Source organism: Nicotiana sylvestris, chromosome 6, assembly GCF_000393655.2.
Source record: "Nicotiana sylvestris chromosome 6, ASM39365v2, whole genome shotgun sequence".
Classification (NCBI taxonomy): Eukaryota; Viridiplantae; Streptophyta; class Magnoliopsida; order Solanales; family Solanaceae; genus Nicotiana; species Nicotiana sylvestris.
Window position 1 is genome coordinate 16,671,994 of NC_091062.1, and position 20,377 is coordinate 16,692,370.

Here is a 20,377-nt window from a genome sequence, read left to right on the forward strand (position 1 = left end):
CTTTCGGACATACTGGATGCAGTATTTTTCCATAGTCATCCAAAAGTAACCAGCTCAGAGTATTTTCTTTGCTAAAACAAAGCCATTCATATGTGGACCGCAAGTCTCTGCATGAATTTCCTCTAATAGCCTGGATGCCTCCTTTGCATCGATACATATTAATAATCCCAAATTAGGATTCCTCCTATACAGGATTCCTCCGCTATGAAAGAAATTGTTGGATAACCTCCGAAGCGTGTGCTTCTGAATAGCGTTTGTGAGCTCTGGGTATTCTCCCTTTGCTAGGTATTCTTTGATATCATGAAACCAAGGCTTTTCGTCTACCTCCTCTTCGACATGAGCATAGTAAGCGGGCTGATCATGGATCTTTACCGGAATGGGATCAATGAAATTCTTTTCTATAAGTTGTATCATGGATGATAGGGTAGCCAGTGCATCAGCGAATTCATTCTGGACCCTGGGAACATGCTGGAATTTTGTCTTTGTGAACCTCTTTCTCAACTCCTGCACATGATGCAGATAAGGGAGTATCTTGGAGTTCTTGGTCGCCCATTCTTCTCGGACCTGATGTATAAGCAAGTCTGAATCCCCAATTACTAGCAACTTTTGGAAGTTCATGTCAATGGCCATCTTAAGCCCTAGGATGCAGGCTTCATACTCGGCCATATTTTGGTGCAGGGGAACCTGAGTTTTGCAAACACTAGACAATGCTGACCGATTTCTGATACTAGGACCGCTCCTATGTCAACTCCTTTGAAATTTGCTGCTCTATCGAAAACATTCTCCAACCGTCATAGGATTCTGCAATGTCTCCTTCTATGAATGATACATCTTCATCAGGAAAATATGTTTTCAGGGGTTCGTATTCTCCGTCCACGGGATTTTTAGCAAGGTGATCTGCTAGTGCCTGTCCTTTGATTACTTTCTGAGTCACGTAGACAATGTCAAATTCACTCAACAGGATTTGCCACTTGGCCAGCTTGTCAGTGGGCATGGGCTTCTGAAAGATGTACTTCAAGGGATCCATCCTTGATATGAGATATGTAGGATAGGCACAGAAGTAGTGCCTCAACTTCTGAGCTACCCAAGTCAAAACATAACAGATGCGCTCTAACAGAGAATACCGAGTCTCGTACGGGGTGAACTTCTTACTAAGGTAATAGATGGCCTGCTCCTTCCTCCCTATTTCATCATGCTGCCCCAGAACACAACCGAACGCTCCATCCAATACTGCAAGGTAGAGTAATAGAGGTCTACTCGGCTCGGGCGGTACTAAGACTGGTGATGTTGATAGGTATTCCTTGATTCTGTCGAAAGCTTTTTGGCAATCATCAGTCCATGTGGTAGCGGCGTCCTTCTTCAACATCTTAAAGATCGGCTCACGGATGACCATAAATTATGCTATGAACCGGCTGATGTAGTTAAGTCTTCCCAGGAAACTCATTACGTCCTTCTTGTTCTTTGGCGGTGACAGTTCTTGAATAAATTTGACCTTAGATGGATCCAGTTATATTCCTCGGTGACTCACAATGAACCCAAGTAGTTTTTCGATAAGAACCCTAAATGCAAATTTTACGGGATTCAGTTTCAGCTTGTATCTTCTCAGTCTGTTGAAGAACTTCCTCAAATCTTCCATGTGGTCAGTGGCTTTCTTGGACTTTATGATGACATCATCTACATATACCTCAATCTCCTCATGTATCATATCATGGAAGATAGTAGTCATGGCCCTCATGTAGGTGGCCTATGCATTCTTTAACCCGAATGGCATCATCTTATAGTAGTACATCACCCACGGCGTAATGAAAGCCGTTTTCTCAGCAACTTCTTCGTCCATCCAGATCTGATGATATCCAGCGAAGCAATCTACAAATGATTGCAACTTATGCTTGGCGCAATTGTCGATCAGGATGTGTATGTTCGACAAGGGGAAGCCGTCCTTTAGACTGGGCCGATTGAGATCCCGGTAGTCGACACAGACTCTGACCTTCCCATCCTTCTTCGGCACCGGCACAATATTGGCTAACCATGTAGGATATTCTACTACCCTGAGGACCTTAGCTTTGACCTGCTTAGTGACTTCTTCCTTGATTTTCAGATTCATGTCGGGTTTAAACTTTCTGAGCTTTTGTTTTATCGGTGGACATATCGGATTAGTTGGCAGTTTGTGGGCCACAATAGATGTGCTCAAACCAGTCATGTCATCATATGACTAGGCAAATATGTCCTCATATTCCTTCAGAAATTCTGTGTATTCTTCCTTTTTCTGACAGTGACAAATGAACGCTGATCCGAGTTTCTTTGATATTTTCTGCATCTCCCAGGTTAACAATCTCGGTCTCATCCAGGTTGGACTTAGGTCTGTTCTCAAAATTCTTGACTTCTTTAACAACCTCTTCCGGTATTTCATCTTTCTCTGAATCTGTATCCATTTGTTGCGTTATCTTATTGCATGTCACAGCCATTGGTTCATCAAGATAGGTAATAGTAATGTTGTATAAGTAAAGTAATGAGAGAAAATAATAAGAGTAAGATTTGTAAGGAAACCGGAATGCTTTGATTAATTTCATAACTATTTTGAACATCGGAAGATCTTATTGCAAAAATTCAAAAATGCGAAAGGAAAATCAACTAGTAAAAATAAAAGATAGTGCATGATGCTTTGTTCAGCCTTGCTACCCCGAGGCTTTCCGAGCTCTGGTGGTTCTGATGGTCTAATTGTCGAGGCGTGATCCTCGACTTACGGCCTATATGGAAGGGCCTTCCTCCCCTCCTCATCGAAAATGACACAACAATCCATGTCATCTTCTTCTAGGAACAAATTTCTCACTGCTGCTAGTGCTTCCTCTTCTTCCGACCCATAGATAACATCGACCGACTGGAAAGTCTGCTCCAAATATGGTATTGGCTGCTCCAGTGGGTAGTATGGGCCGCGCCATGGTGGCGACCAGTTGTTGAATTCATCCCAAATGTACTCATATCCCAGACCAAAGGTGGTGCCATGTTTCTTCAGTTTGATAAGCTTGGTGATTCCTTAGAGGTTCTTTCCAAGTCCCTTGCCAGGCTCATATCCGCTCTAGTTCAATATGATTTCAATTTTATTGCCCCACGATTTGTCTTTGTCAACGGCGTTGACTCACTTGATGTGGTTATAGGTTTCCCCGCCTATCTTTATTCTTCCTCCAATCGCTGGGATGGTTTGGCGACTGTATATGGGATTGCTACCGTCACCATGAATGATCACCTCTTGATGATTCCACTCAAACTTCACTGCCTGATGTAGTGTTGACGCTACAGCCCCAACGGCATGAATCCATGGTCGTCCCAACAACAAGTTGTAAGATGCCGGCACGTCTATAACCTGAAAATCAACGTCGAACCAAGTAGGACCCATTTGCAAACACAAGCTGATTTCCCCAATGGTGGATCTTTGGGAACCCTCAAAAGCTTTGACGTTGATGGCCCCATCCTTGTTCTTATACACACCCTTTCCCAATGTTCTGAGTGTTACCAACGGACAAATATTGAGGCTAGACCCTCCATCAATCAGGACCCTAGTGATAAAATGATCTTCGCATTGCACGGTGATATGCAACGCTTTGTTGTGATTCAACCCTTCTGGTGGCAACTCATCTTCATGAAAAGTGATCGTGTCACTTTCCAATACATGCCCTACCATGTTTGCCATTTCTCCTCCGGTGATGTTGCTTGATACATATGCCTCACTCAGCACCTTCAACAAGGCATTCTTATGTACGTCGGAACTTTGCAGCAAAGCTAGGATAGAAATATGTGCTGGCGTTTTTTTCAGCTGATCAATAACTGAGTGTCCCTTGTCTTGTATCTTTCTCCAGAGATCATCGGGTCCAGTTTTAGTGATGGTCGGCCGACCACAGGCCTCCTTACTCCACTCAGCTAAATGCTTCTCAGTATAAACCCTGCCGGTTCTTGTCATACCCTGTGCCGCAACTGTTTCCCCGAATTTAGCTTTCCCTTTCCTTCTCGCCTCGGCTGTGTAATACCAAGGTATGACATTTGTATGGAATGGTGTTACAACCGACATTGTTACTGGGATGGGCACCTTTACTCCGAATGGAGCATGTATTTTGGAGGGTAAAACCGCAACTTCAAACAGTGCGGGTGCATTTGTAGGAGACCCAAACTCGACTTCAATTGGTGTTGGCGTCTTTGTAGGGGGTGGTGCTTCAAATTAAAATGGTACAGACATGTTTACCTTGGCATCCCCAGAAGGCTGAATCTGGACTACCATCAGATTGAGGGTGACTATTGGTTTCTTTGGTTCGTCACCTTCTGTGATTAAACCGATCGATCCTTTGGGATCCCAATCATCCTCTATTTCAATCATGTGAACACCTCCACCCTTATGGTCCGGTAGAGGGTTGTTATGGACACTTAGAGTAGGCTCCTTTACTACAATGATCTTGTTATCGGTCAGAATCTAGATCTTATCTTTTAGAGAGCAGCATTCATCCATGGTATGTCCCTTCATGCCGGAATGGTATGAACATGATTTATTTGGATTGACCCACAGAAAAGGGTTTTCGGGGGTTATAGCAGGGATAGGGGGTGACATAACCAGCAGCTTTGAGCCTTTCGTACAGCTAGTCAATCGGTTCAGCAATGGCGGTACACTATTTGGGGGGTCTGCGGTCGAAATTTGGTTGAGGTCTAGGAAAGTTTTGACGTGTGTGAGGTGATTTATAGTGGGATGGCTGAGCATTGTAGACATGTGCGAGTTGGGAATATCTGGGTGAAGTATGTTGATATGTAGGAGGTAGGGGTGATTGGTAAGTAGGTGATGGAGCTTGGTAAGAGTGTGGGTGCTTGGTAATTCTGGGTAGGCTGATATGTGAGTGGAGGTATCGGATAGACTTGGTATTTGATAGGGGATTTGGCTCTTTGTGCAACCATTACGACACCTACGTCCCTTTTCTTGGACGTACCACCAGACTGTAAAGCCTTATTGGTAGCTTGCAAAGCTTCAAAGTTCGTAACCATACCACTTTTGATGCCTTCCTCGATCCTTTCCCCTAGCTTGATGATGTCGGAAAATTTCCGGCTCTCAATCAACATCAGCCTTTCATAGTACTGCGGGTCTTGAGCTCGGACGAAAAACTTCTTCATTTGTTCTTCTTCTAAAGCAGGTTTGACCTTAGCAGCTTCTAATCTCCAGCGAGTGGCATACTCGAGGAATGCTTCCGTGGGATTCTTCTTTAAGTTCTGAATGTAGAACACATCTAGTGCATTTTCTGTGTTGAACCTGAACCTGTCCATAAAGTCGGATGCCATAATTACCCAGCTCGACCATTTCTTGGGGTCTTGGCTAATGTACCAAGACAAAGCATCTCCCTTCAGACTCCTCATGAAAAGCTTCATGCTAATCCTTTTGTCTTTCCCTACTCCGACCAGCTTGTCGTAGTATGTTCTCAAGTGGACTCTCAAATCCCCTATACCATCAAACATTTCGAACTTAGGAGGTTTGTACCCCTCGGGCAGTTCGACATCCGGTTGTATACAAAGATCTTCGTAGTTCAATCCTTCAATCCCCTTACTTACTTCGACACCCTGAATTTGACTTGTCATTTTCTTGAGTTTCGCAGCTAGGTTCCTAATGAGTGAGTCTTTATCATCAGACTCGGGTGTGCTGGAGACAGGTTGGGTGGAGTGTGGCATGGTTTCCCCATAGATGGGGGTGTTATGGTGGGAGTGGAAATGGTCATTTGTGGAATTCAAAGGTTCTGGGATGAGTAGTGGAGTGTGGCAAGTATTACAGTGGTGGTGAGGAGCGGGATGGTTTTGTGGTTTTGGGATGTTTTGTGGAGGCGTGGGGTTCTGAGCGTTTGGAAAATTGATATCTGGAGTGGTGAGGGAAAATGACAAGTTTTCCAGATTCCGAACCTGATCAAGTTCCTCCTGAAATTTCAACAGTTTCTGCTCGAGTTCGGATGCATTTTCTTTGGAGACCTGAGCACCATGAGTGACCTCTACCCGTTCAGTTAAGTTTTCCTTTCTGGTGTTGTTCAAATCTTCCATCTGTCCTTTGTTTCTGCTTCTGATAGGACTAGGAGGAGGAGTGGGTGGAAGACCCTTTGATCTTGGGAAATATGATGACGATGCCAGAGTGCACGAACCAACCTTTGGGGAGGGGAGTAAATAAACAAAAAGTAAAAAAAAAAAGGTAACAAGTCAGTGGGGATTATAAGAAAGTGTTGCGATATTTAAACACATAGTGAAAGAATGTAAATCGCGTCCTAATTTGGGAGCTTCATTGCGCCCGAAGTAGGCCTAGAGACAAATTGATTTGGAGAACTTAGAATGCTAAATACCTCATTTTATTGATAAAAAGTAGACGAATCCCAAAACGACACTAAATAACAAGGAATAAAATGTCGCTGGTGGCCATTGGCCTTATTACATTTCTTAAAGCAAAAAGAAAAGATTCATATCTATTTGATCCCCGCAGGACCTTCCTCAGGTTGAATGCTCTCGTTAATCAAACCCTCCAGCTCGCGTAGGTTCACTAGTAGAAATGCCTTTGCCATGTGTTCTCCTTCATTTTCTTCAGTGCTCTGGCAGTCGGTGACTCTCTTCCTTACTTTCCCTTCCAATTCCAGCAGACTGTACTCCAGATATTCCAACTTTTCGCTAGCTTTGGTGGCCCTCTCTTTCCACTCGTTGATTTGATCATTTGATGGAAGAATCCTCCACCAGTCCAGCAAGAGTGAGGTTGTGCTAACCATACCAAAGCTGGGGACCTCGTGCCTCATGTTTCTGCAAGACAAAAGGGTTAGGCCCTTACCCCCACCAGACTCGACTATTAAATACCAATAATTGGCATAAAACATTTAGTTCTCCAAATAAATGCACAAAACGTGATAGTGTCCATTTGGGTTTTTTGGGAAACCTAGTGGACTTTGGACAAGGCTATCTTAAAGAGTCATTATGCCGATAACATAACTGACTCAGCTAGGTTTGACCATGATGCATGCACAATTTAAACAGAGTAAGGTTTCTATGGGGTTTTAGACTGGTACACTTGACCGGACAACTCAAGAGGAAAATGCATGGAACCGTTGACTACACCGTTGATCGACTGGTTTTACCGAAAATACGCCTTTGCCGAATTTAAAGGGTGATAATATCGGACGAGCGCAACTGCTCATTATAAGTGTTGCTATGGTATTTGTTTGGCACGAGTGGAATATGATGTTGAAAACATGCTTATGCAATAATTAAAACAAGTTGTCACGTATTTGCACGTTCATAAAATAATAATTACAATAATTTAAAATAGTAATAAAGGAGTGCAGTAAAGAAAAACAGTGAAAGAAACAAGAGACAAGTTAGTTTTTGCAGTAGAAGAGGAATTAAATGCCGAAAGGTATTAAACAAATAAAGCACATAAGAAATGTAAAGTCACAGTAATAGCTTGAAATGGTAGAAGCCTTAAAGATATCCCCAGCAGAGTCGCCACGCTGTTGCGACTCCTTTTCTCGCGAAATCGGGTTTGTGACATTTGGGAGGACAACTCGTTCCCTTTCGAGAATTGGGTTTAAATTGAATAGTCTCCATCTAATGATTTAAGTGCATTAGGACACTAGGAGGGGTTTGTTTTGAGTAATCAATGATTGGGTAAGGGCTTGAAATTATCCCAAGGGGAAGGTGTTAGGCACCCCTCAGGATCCACTAGTGTGGTTCCCGGCCAAGCTATTGTTGTGACTTAAATGCAAATAACACATAGGCAAATAAAGGCTTCAAATAAGAGGGGATTTTCATGTAATGGTTACAAATAAACAAAAGTAAGAAAAAGGAACTAAAAGAGTTGATTTTCTTAAAGGAAATGATAAAAAAGAGATTTAAAAGAAACAAAGAAAACAAAGGGAAATGGGGTCCTAGGTTTATTAATAATATGGATCACCCCACACAACATCTAGTAATCACTCCTCAGTGAGGGGCTACATGTGATGTTATCGTGTGGTCATCATATCCATATCTACCCTTTCCCACCCCGTTGGGATATTAAAGCGCGGAATGGTCTCGTTTACTTATTGCATGCTATTACCCGTCCCCATCTTATCAGCCCCGGAGGCACTTGGGACTACTAATCCTAAAGGGAGGAGGTATTGGGCTTATTTGTGGTTTCAAAAGGTAAAAATACTAAGGTGACAAGCAAAAACATATATATATATAGCAAGTATGAGGAAGCACATAAAACAAATAAGGCTCAAACAGACCTCCTTAAATCAAAGAAAAGCATATAGTTTAGCATGTCTTACACGTACTGATTAGGGTCTGATTAAACTTAAAAGTTGGGGCAGACTGATTTATTGCATATTTCAGATAAAAAGCCTGAATCAGGCCTGTCTGTTGGTTGTAGTTAATAAAATCTGATTCAGTTCATAAACTGTCATATGGCTTGCCTAAGTGTTAGACGAAAACCTATAGGCATGATGTCTACTAAATTTAGAAAAGATAAAGTATACTGATTTTAGAAAAGATTGTCAGTTATTCAGGAAAGACGAGTTTTGACAAAAGATCATAAGTTCTGCAGACATTAAACAATGATTTTAAATTTGAGACATTTCAGACTTGGTTATTAATTCCTATAGGCATGCTTTCTAGGCGTTGTTGACTTTAAACACTTTTACAGACATAACAAGAGTGCATAAATCCTATAGGCATGGCATCTAAAAGGTGTACTTCGTTTAAGCCTATGTGCATGATATCTAAATGCAATTAGTTATTTAAGCCCTATAAACAGGTTTGCCTAGTGACAGATGCATATGCAGGATTCAGATTTCCAGTTAACTATGAGCATGGTATCTATATGACAGATACAAAAATTTAACTATAGGCAGGATATCCATATGAATGCAGAATTTCAGAAACCTGTAGGCAGGATATCTATATGAGTGCACAATTCCTTATAGGCATAGTATCTATATATGAAAGTGCAGAATTCCTATAGGCAGGATATCTATGTGATATGTACGAATTAGAACTTCCTATAGGCATAGTATCCACATATGAAAGTGCAGAATTCCTATAGGCAGGATATCTATGTGATATGTAGAAATCAGAAACTCCTATAGGTAGGATATCTATGTGATATGCAGAAATCACAAATTCCCTATAAGCAGGATATCTACCCCTTTACATACATAGTTATTCCCCCCTTTTTCACTAGTCATCCCCAATAGTTTATTACAAAGTTATTACAGTTCAGAAAAATAAAGTAAAGAAAATACATCAGAAGTTAAAAATTAAAACCAAGGAGAGCCTGATTCAGACTTCCTGTCTGAAGTATGAAGTAAACCAACTCCAAAGATCATGTTTCAAAGCCTTTCTCCCATTTGGGTGTGTCAGAGTTCCCTATGAGTTTCATAAGAACTCCGGGCAGTGCTTACACCCAAATGTATCACCATATTAAGACAAAGTGCAGTGTGGAAGGGCCAACCCTCAGGTTTCCAAGTTCAGAGGGAACTCAAGGTCCCAAGGTGAGGCCCACAAGAGGGGGCAGAACTTAAGAACTAAGAGAGAGTGCAAGTGCAGAATTCTGAAAGGGGGAAAGGGGAAGAAAAATAGTGCACATAGGGATGTAGGGAATGGGGAGTTGCAAGAGGTAAAAAGCAGGTTAGTGGGCATAACCCAACAATGGGAGATGCTGGCACACCCATAAGCCTACTGGAACACATTGTTTAGAGGTTAAGATCCCCTAAGGGATCAAGTTCAAACTATAGACAATAACTTGCATATTGCCATGTTTTAAACTGTAACTCAAAGCACATAAAGGGAAATAGGGAATAAGGATTCATAGCAGAAACAAGCAAAAGGAAATCAACATGCTAGTTTAAGTATTTAACTTCTGCAGGTATCGTAAAGTAGACATAGATGCAGAAAACTGTAAGTAAACACATTGTGGTGATGCTGAAGTTAAATCAGGACATACCAGTTTCAAAGAAATAAACAGGGAAAATCAGTAGTCTTGTAAAGGTCAGAATGCAGACAAGAAGGAAGAATTCTATTATGTGAGAGTGAGAAATCAGAAGAGATTCTGATATTGTGAAGTCTGAAGTGTAGTGAAGAAAGGTCGTGCCTTTTATAGTGTGAAAGTCATGAGAAAACAAGTTAAGAAAATATTTTGAAAACTGATTGTCAATAAATTACACAAGGCTTCCCTTAATTAAGGGATTCAGATTCAAATGGGTATAAACCAATTAAGGAAAGAAATTAATCAAATACTTTGTGCAAAGTAGGTAATTAAGGGTGAATACATAAAAGTTATTTAAATACAGGGTTTTAAAATACACGGTTTGTGCAAATAAGGTAAGAGGATCAATTAACGGCCAGTAAATCACAAGGTCTGAGATTTGGTATGAATGAACCAAGTCAAAAAAAGATAAAGAAAGGTTTTACTTAAGTCGAGTAACAGAGGAAATCAGTAAAATGATGGAAAGAAATCAATCAAGCTATATTCAAAAGGAAGTTTGCACTAATTGCAAATTCCAAAGCTATTTTAAAGGGAAGTCTATCATATATAAGGAGCATACGAACATGTTAAGCATGAAGGAAGACTGTAGTGTCATTGTAAAGTCAGTAGTGAATCTAGTATAGATGAGAAGGCAAGTAGTTGAAACAGGCTCAGAGGTTTCAGAGTTGAAACCTCTTGCATGCTTCTTTCATCAACAGAAACTCATGAGAAAAACATGATAGCAAAGTAACATGCGGAACACAATAGAAGCACTCAAAAGAAAAACACTAATAGGAACAGTAAAAGAAACATGCTTAAGAGATTTTTCAGAAGAAACTTAAACAGGGATTAATAGAAGTAAAATAAGGAAACTTAAGAACTTAAAAGAAAAATACAGTAAGAGAAACATGCGGGAACATAGTAGAAGACAAAAATATAAGAACACAGTAGAACAGCATATGAGAGCATAGTATGGAAAACATGGTAGAAGTATATACAAGCATGGAGTATATAAAACTCAGTAAAAGAACATACAAGAACGGAGTGTAAAAACTCAGTAGAAGAACATACAAGAACGGAGTGTAAAGACTCAGTAGAAGAGCATACAAGAACGGAGTGCAAAAACTCAGTAGAAGAACATACAAGGTAGGTGTCACGACCCAAACAGATGGGCCGCGACAGGCACCCAGTACCTTACTTGACTGAGTACCAACGTAATGTACCTTTCTTATTACATCATTATATATGTCACACCTCCTTTTTACCGTGCCCGCGGGGTGCGTGGGGAGTTTTCTCCAATTGAAGGACAGTCGAAATGGGATTTATTTAATTATTTCAGAGTCGCCACCTGGGAATTTTAAGGCGTCCCAAGTCACCGGTTTTAATCCCTGAATCGAAGAGAATATGACTCTGTTTATTATTCTGCGAACCAGAAATCCTGAGTAAGGAATTCTGTTAATCCGGAAGAAGGTGTTAGGCATTTCCGAATTCCGTGGTTCTAGCACGGTCGCTCAACTGTTTTTATTATTGGCTTAGTTATCTTGATTTTTTACTAAATACGTTTTTATTGCATGATTTTACTATCGCTTTTACTTATTGTTTACAATTATATAAACGAATTGCGCGTACGTATATTCGTATTATATATCTTTCATAATTACGGGTATCATGTCACGCATACGTGTACACAATAAAATTGTTCATGTTATAGTTTTTATTAAAAAATCATATGTTCAAAATTTAAATTAAAATTAGGAACATCGTCACTTTTGTATTTATACAATGAAGCGCACATCTCGGGTTGCATGAAATTATTTTGACATCGTCGGAGAAATCCTTTTTATTAAAATATTCATTCGAAATTGCGCGTACGCATAATCCGAATTTGCTTTTAAAATATAATCAGGGTACGCAAACGCATCCCTAATTACGCGAAATATTTGTAATGGTATTATGGATTGTCCACAAATTGTTTATTATATCTACACATTTTATATGAAAATCCTGAGAAATTCACATTTTTAAGGATGCCTTTAAATTCTTTTAAAAGAATTCACAAATTATTAAACGTTGCCCGTCGATTATAATTTCCGGGTATAGATTATATTCATCCCAACTATCCAAATTCAAAGAAAAGAATCAAAATTCGATTTTTAGCAACTACAACATATATATGTATGCCAAAGAATGAATTGTATATGAAACTAACAAATTCTATTTCTAATTACCATTGATATAAAGTGCTGCAATTTGTGCTTATACGTATCATCTCATTCTCACATGCTTGTTTTTAATCCAAAATTATAATTGCTTAGTTTATTTATAACGATAAATAATCAAATTGATGAGAAAGGAGTTATTATTCGAATTGATTCAATTCGAATTGTATTACATACAACATAGTTGTGCGCCTAAACATTCATAATATTCTTAACATCATGACGAGCTATACCAACTCACCTTACTCATATGATTATAAATATACCTGTCATCATGCCATATAATAACTTATATCAATCTAAACAAAATCATATTTTTTACAAGATATACCACTAATGTAACTTCTTAATACTTCCATTCTACTTTACATTTAGCTAAAGGTATTATGGGATGTAATCAATGGCCCATTTTTATGCCATACTCCCTGTTTTGACAACTCACATATACCTATACTAATGAGATTTCGAAATGGATAACATTATTACAAACCTTATACGAATTTCAAATAAGGTAAATAACTTATAGCCATGGTGTTGAATTCACCACTAATTAACCAACACAAAATAAAACTGAAATTTAAACTAAATGGCTTAGATGAGTAGAAAGCAGAATCATAACTCCAAACTTCATTTATTTGCCGTGTTGAAGCTTTTCACAACATGAGTTTAAAAGGATATGTACCTGGAAATGAAGGTATAAGGAGTAAATTTCAGCAGTAGCAGCAGTAACAAAATCAGCAGAATAGCAGTCTTTCCACAGACTTGAGCAATAATGAGACCCGAGAAACCCAGATTCACAAGAGCAAAGCTTCTTAAAGAATTTCAGATTTTAAAACCAAATAGTATCAATACACAGACCCGGACAGATTCCAAAAGAACAACAAGGTTTCGAATTTTTCTTTTCTTTTCTATTTTTCTGTTTCAGCTTCACTGTGTGTGTGTGTGTGCCAATACTCTCTTTTGGTTTCTTTTCTATTTCTTCTTCCTCTTCAGATTCCAAGAGGAATCTGATTTTCTGCTTGATTTTTTTTTCTTTTATCTCACTCTAGGTGTATTTTTCTTAAATTCTCTCTCAAAATCTGATCTAAAATTCTGTTTGAAAACTCATTTCTCTCTCTCAATTCCCTCTTAAAATCTGCTTTTAAAATCTGATCCTCAAATCTCTCAATCTCTTCCTATTTTTTTTCTTCTCTGAAAGCTCTCCTTTTTTTCTTCTTTTCTCAAATCTGATGGTCTCCTGTACTTATACAGGTCCGGTCCTATCTTTTTAAGTGCTGCCTGGACCCCCTTTCTTCTTTAAAAATCAGAAAGTTCCATTAAAACTGCTTTTTAATACTTTAAGTGATCTTATCCTGATTTTAAGCAGCCCCATTACCCTTTGTTTCCCATTATCACTTTAAATAATAGCCAATAACTTTCCACTTTCAGCCCATTATGCTATTAACATATTATCCTCATTGTTTTAACTGTTTCATTCCCGGAAATGTCCCAGATTTCCTACTGTAATTACTGTCTCAAATTTTAACAAGTTATCTGAATCTAAACTTGTCTAGCAGCTAACAACCAATTCCTAATGATTAACCTCCTAATACAATTGTATTTACCCAACCTTTGTAAACTTGAATTCAGAACTAACATCATAACAACATATCACTGAAATTATTATAACAATTCAGACTGGACTTCAACATTGAACCAAGATCAAACACACACAGGAGCATTGTCAATATACTGACAATGCCCTGTTCAGAAAACAATATATACACAACATTCATTTGAATTTACTGGTTTGCAAACAAACATGATTTAATTAACGAGTATTAATCAGTTGTCTATTTACAACATTTGTCCATAATCAGTCTAAAACAAAAGAGACAGACTGTTTCAATCAGCATTTTCAGAAACAAGATTTATAACACAACTGATCGACGAACTTAATCGAGTCGATCACACACATTGTAATTAATCACAACCAATAGAAACAATTCATTTATTTGACTAATCATACGGGCATGAGACAAAGATGACAGAATTAATCAAATAAAAACATGAAAAATTAACAGGTTATTAAACAAACAATTATTCATGTAAGAAACAAAAAGGAAATAAGGAAAGTACCTCTAAATCTTTAAATTCAACCGGACTCGAACTCAACTTGGATTTGGACTTTGTTTGAAATCAAACAGACCTTAGTCGAAGTATTTTCCACTGAAAATACTTCGACTAAGGTCGATTAAACCTCAATCTTTATTTAATTTGGGCAGAATCCAAAAGTCTGGTATTTCTAGGGTTCTTGAAGGTTCGATTTGGGACTTAACCGTTTCTGGTCAGATTCGAGGGGGACTAAATACGACACAAGGGTGAGGGTAGCCTAGGGGTCATTTGGTGTCAGTTTAGAACAGATCTGAGTTTGTTCTTGTTTGGTCCGAACCTTCAAAAGAAGATTCGAAGAGTTCTGACGGGATTCGAACCAAACAAACACCAGATCCATAACGAGGCATGCTAGGGGGTACTATGGTGTTAACTAGGGGTTGTTTGGTTTAGATCTAAGCTCGGCTCGAATCTTCAAATGAAGATTCGAGAACCTTCAGGAAGATTCGAGCCAAGTGGCTAGCATATCTGGATAGAGGATGTTCAGGGGGTTCTAGGGTGTTATTTTGGTGACCGGCGGCGTTGATGCCGTCGGGTTTCAGGCGATGGGATGTTAGGGCGGCTAGGGTTAGGGGTGGGTCTGAGGACGATGATGAACAGTGAGAGGAGGGGGTGTTTAGTTAGGAGGGGGGCGGGGTAAGGTTTATGGGTTTATAAAAGGGACGGGGTGGGTTGATTCTAGCCGTTAGATTTAGGAGAATAGAGGGCCAGGATTAGTTCATTTAGTCAAACGATGTCGTTTGGTTTACTGATGGGGTCGGGCTGAACCGGGGCATTGGGTCGGGTAAGGGCTATGGGTTACGGTTCGTGGGATCTCAGCCGTTGGTTGGCTTTGATCCAACGGTCCTTGATAAAATGTGACCAAACGTCGTCGTTTGGTCTTGGCTTTGAATTGGACCGGTCTTGGGTTGCCTGGATTGGGCTGGGGGGGTATCTTGATTTGGGCCTGGATTTTAATCCAGGTCCGAGTTTCATTTATATATATTTTTTATTTTTTCATTTTCTAATTAAAATTCCTAATTTTCATTATAAAATATTTTTAACCTCATAAAAAATATTAATTACTTTATAACAATTATTTAACACATAGACAAAACATTAATCACACAGTGAAATATTAAAATTAGAACAGACACATATTTTTGTGATTTTATTTTTTGAATCAATTATTAAATGCATAATTAAATCCTAGATATGCCTGCAACATATATTTTTATTTTTATTTTCATTTTGTTATGACAAAGTAAACATTTACGGATATAAAACAAATATTTAACAAACATCACGCAAAAATTCAAAAATTGCACAGTAAAAGAAATTTATTTTATTTTTGATTTATTTTGGAGTAGTTTTTCGTAAGGCAAAAATCACGTGGTCACAATATACATGCGATATATGGGCCTAATAGGCTAACATAATCATTTATAAACTCAAACATAGGCCGACAGGGCCGTACAATCTTCCACGTACATGACATATGTCTACAAGCCTCTAAGAGTACATAAGTGTCACAAAGGTCGGAACAGAGTCCCGCCATACCAAACAATAGACGTCTAAATCATACTAATCAAATACATAGCTTCGAAGCAAATGGAGCGTACCAACATCTTCTGCTGAGCTGATAGCCTACTTGGAAGGCTCTCGACCTGTCTATCAGGACCTGCGGGCATGAAACGCAGTGTCCCCAAGCAAAAAGGACGTCAGTACGAATAATGTACCGAGTATGTAAGGCACATAAAAATAAACATAGGAGACATGGAAGACATATGGAGTAAACGACTCAACCCGTACGTCTGAATAACTTTGTAAATCATAAATTACTTTCAGCGTCATGCATATGCGTATGAATGTCATGTCGTGCATAGGTATATGTTTCATAACATCATCAGCCTCTGAGGGCATCCCATCATATCATATCGGCCACTGTGGGCAAAATCATCATCGTATACCAGCTGATCAGGTGGTGGTGCGTATATAACGCCATAACCTTTCCCATATCCCATATACATATATATACATACATATATACGCGTATATAACGCCGTTTGAATACATACATATATATGCGTATATAACGCCATTTGAATACATACCCATATATGCGTATATAACGCCGTTTGAATCATATTTCAGCCACTGTGGGCAACATCATCATCATCATATACCAGCTGATCAGGTGGTGGTGCGTATATAACGCCATAACCTTTTCCCATATCCCATATACATATATTTCTATTACTTCTATGAGTAGAGTCACTTTTGGAATTTGTGCATTTGCACGTTTCATTCATATCATAAGGATCATGCCAAAAGAAAGAAGGGATAGCCTTAACATACCTGGAGTAGGAACAACTCCGTATAATTATCCCATTGGAAACCTTTGTGGATTGAATTTAAAACCCAAAAATTGAATTGAAGCTTGTGCGCTTTTGAATCTTGAGGAACGAAATTGGTGTTGGTCTTGAATATTTGGACGAAATTGAACTAGATTCTGTTCCTACGTTTTGGTTTCAAACCACAAGCAAATTGATGCTTTAGACCCTTTTCACCAAGAAATGATATCAAACATTCCTGGATAACGTTTAAGATTCAAGTCTTATTTAAGACTTTAAGTTTTGGACTCTTTCAATTTAAGACACATATACCTATATTCATGAGTCATTCTTGCAAATTAGTGGCCTTGTGCCACGTTTTTCTTTTGTAGTTGATTAAATTTTGTCCGCTTATTAGTTAACCGGGTAATGTTCCATTACCGGTAATTAATCAATTACCCGCAAAATCGAGAATTATTCCCACTTACTTAAAATATTACTCACTTTTAACATACCTTGTATACTTTACTATCATGTCCATGTAGTACCTTATATGGCACTAGTCCATAAATACCGGCTATTTTAGCCCGGGCCGTATTTTATCCAAAAATGCCAAACTTTGACAAAATTTGTTTTCTTAGACTTGCTCCCCTTTTCACCTTCATGAATTTATTAATCACTTGTGGAATTGCAAAATCCTTGTAATCCCCAAATAATCTTTTCCTTGGACTGATGTCAATTATCTTACAACAAACTCAACGTAAAATACTGCAGGTGCAATACTGTCGTAACTTATTACTGCAAAGTGCAACATCACCGTAATGTAATACGGATTCAACACTGTTGTAATTTATTATTGCGAGGCGTAACATCTCCATAATGTAATACTTCTGGGTAGAACACTGTCGTAACTTAATACTGCAGGATGTAATATTGAAGTAATATTGCGGGGTGTAACATCATTCCCCCCTTTGGAGCATTCGTCCTCGAATGATGACTGGTGCTCTTATCATTTTCGTAACTTATAGCTCTTGTGAATACATTAATACTCTACTTGCCATTCAAGCAGTTGCTCTGTGAATTAATCCAAAGTCTAGGGTATTCCTCTCTTTAGTCTTTTTGCCTATATCATGACCTGTGGTCGAAATCTTCCTAATCATGCAACTTCTGTTACCTCTTGTCATGCGGCCTGTATGACCCTGGCTTGTAGGTGCACTTATGTGATTCATCTTTCCTTTTTCTTTTTACCTTTTAGTCGATCTGTAGGACTTACTTTGTATATACAAGGCTTAATAGGATGCCTCTATGGGCCTCTATAGGTATACTGAAGTCCTTTGCTCGATACTTTGTAGAATTTGCGAATATGGTCATATCATATTTCATAGATCTGATTATCCATTCATATGACTTTACTACATTTACATGGGTTATACTATACCATAATTTTTACTTCAATCTACCTCTATTGAGGTATGCTTACCAAGCTCCCTGTTACTTTTGTTGCTTATCCTTTGTGACTTTTGTCTATCCATCATTGATTTACGTCACTATTAATCTACAATATACCACTGATAACATTAAACTTCTTACGTCATAACTTGCCACTAGGGCTTACGTTCCATCGAGGAATATTTGAAGTGATTTTCCTAATCCACTTAGGGGTGATACTATACTTCAATGATCGTATTTTATAGCATCCCAATGAGATTCACTTATGTGGGTATTTTAATCTCATACAATCCATGAAATCCTCTTCAAATCATTACTCACTCGAAGGCCAAAACGTCATCCTTTATCCATCACAATTACACCGTCATTGTACTATTAGGGCAGCGTTCCATCTTTTCTAAATGCTACTAGTCTTAGACTCCTTTGAGTTAATTCAGGTTGTACTGAGCTTTCTGTAACTTAGAGAAACCATCAGCTCTTCTTGTTTTCATGGGCTCAATCCCGAGGACTTATCCATTCTCGTCACGTTCTCACTCGCCTTTCCTCATTCTTACTCATGTTTTCTTAAAACTTTGTCGCTCTACAATACTTTACCTTGCAACCTATAAATATCCATTTATAATACTCGCAACTTTCCTTCAACTTGCTTGCATCATAGATTTTCTTATGTTATTCTGGAATGTCAAGTGATACATCACATCATTTCTAACTCTTCTATACTCTTTTAACTACACCTCTCGATACGTAGAAACCATAGGCTGGAAGATATGCCACTAACGATGTCTCTATCATTCCTAGATATTGAATCCTTGTGCTTATAACCTTCTATCCGAAGTATGAACTATTTACAACTTTCTGCATTTGAGTATCTCGTACGTTGTTCATCTTTACCTTACTTACATTAAAATTTCTCATCGTGTATTTTATCACTTTCATGACCTCCCTTTCACATAGGTATAATTCACATCCATAACTTGGAGCTCTATTATAATACTTGCACCTCTGATGCCTATAAAATCCGGTGGGAGCTTCGTACTGACTTCTTATAAGACTGGTACTCTTCATAAAGCTATTATAAAATATGGCTACTGTACTATCTTTCTTATACCTCTGCTACTTAAGAGTGATCCTGAGGTCTATAATTCTCTTAGTCCCTCCTGTTTTGCTTAGTCGATGTAACTCTTTAGTCTCCTCTTCTTTCTGATCAACCTCTATGTAGGCTTAAGATATCTTCCGACCTGTGTCTCCTGGTATTAGTTATTACTTTAGTCTTTCGTGGGCGTTATGGAATATCCTTGATAGAATCTTCTAATAATTCAATCCTTTGTCTATGCCCTGGGCTAAATTCTTTCTTTTAACTTATACCGGAGTCTTCTATGGCTGTATGATTGTCAACAAATATGCTGCTTGGATAATGTTCCAAAATCTTGAGTGTGTCCATAACATACTAACTCTGGATCATTGATCAAATAATTCCTTCGTTCCGTCTTATCTTTCTTTCAACGTAAGCTATTACTCTTCCTGGTTTTTTTGCCCCCTTGTTGCGTCCATACTTAGCTTATCTTAGTGCCCACACTTGCCATAGTTTTCATATAACTCATATGATCTCGAATATTACTTTGATTTCATACTTCCCATTCATTATCCACGTTAAGTGCCATTTTCCTTTGGAATGCTTACAATGTTATTACGAGATTGTTGTTACACGACCATTTCCTCTTTAGGTCGTTGTGCTTAGGTTGAAGCCTTCTTTCTTATCTCTTCAGCTAGTCTTTTGTTGTAGTATTTAGGGATAACCCTTGACTCTCGTAAAGTTGTGAGCTTATTACGAACCTTTTTGATGTCCTTACTTGCATGTAATCATCCGTAGTTTCTTACCTCCATGCCCTTGTGCTCGTATGGTTGCTTCTAAACTGATATTTTGACTGCCTTCTCAATGGCACCTTCTTTTATCCCCGTAACACTCATACGGTATCTTTAGCTACCTCGACTCTTGTTTGAATATATTTCAAGTATTATAATGGTATTCTTCGAGGCTAAACTCTCCATGTTGGGTTCTACTTTGTTTATCTCACACGGTCTGATGACTTGTCTGTAACCTCCTGTTTAGCCATAATTGGGATCTTCCTGACCAATTACTAACTATTCGTTGGCCCTATTCTCATATCAATATTCCTTGTAATATTTTTTGGGTTATTTCCTTTGTCTTAACTTACATCTCGCACGGGCTCTTTATTTATTAATAATAGTTCGGG